The sequence below is a fragment of the Gavialis gangeticus genome, unplaced genomic scaffold (assembly GCF_001723915.1).
Source record: "Gavialis gangeticus isolate Ggan-Ray unplaced genomic scaffold, GavGan_comp1, whole genome shotgun sequence".
Lineage (NCBI taxonomy): Eukaryota > Metazoa > Chordata > Crocodylia > Gavialidae > Gavialis > Gavialis gangeticus.
The window spans coordinates 21,076,613-21,077,011 of record NW_017729028.1 but is presented as its reverse complement, the minus strand read 5'-3'; positions in this window follow the sequence as shown (position 1 = coordinate 21,077,011).

Here is a 399-nt window from a genome sequence, read left to right as displayed (position 1 = left end):
GTCCTAGCCGCTGTACCTGTAAAGTAATGCCTTCTGATGTCCAGCCTGAACCTGCTCTCTATCAACTTGTAGCCGTTATTCCTAGTTACCTTGGGTGGTGCCCGGGGGAACAGGACATCTCCTATTCCCTGCTGATCCCCACCCTGGTGAATTTGTAGACAGCCACCAGATCCCTCTCAGCCTTCTCTTGTGGAGGCTGAATAGGTTCAGGCCCTCTAGTCTCTCCTTGTATGGCCTGCCCTGCTGCCCCCAGATCAATGTGAAAGGTTAATTCTGGGGGTCTGACATGAGCTCTATGTATGTATGTGTGAGGCATGGGGTCTTTTCTGCAGGTTATTCAGACTAGCTTAGGTGTTTATTGCAATCTTATAATGTGTTTAGGAAGAGTCCCTAATTATT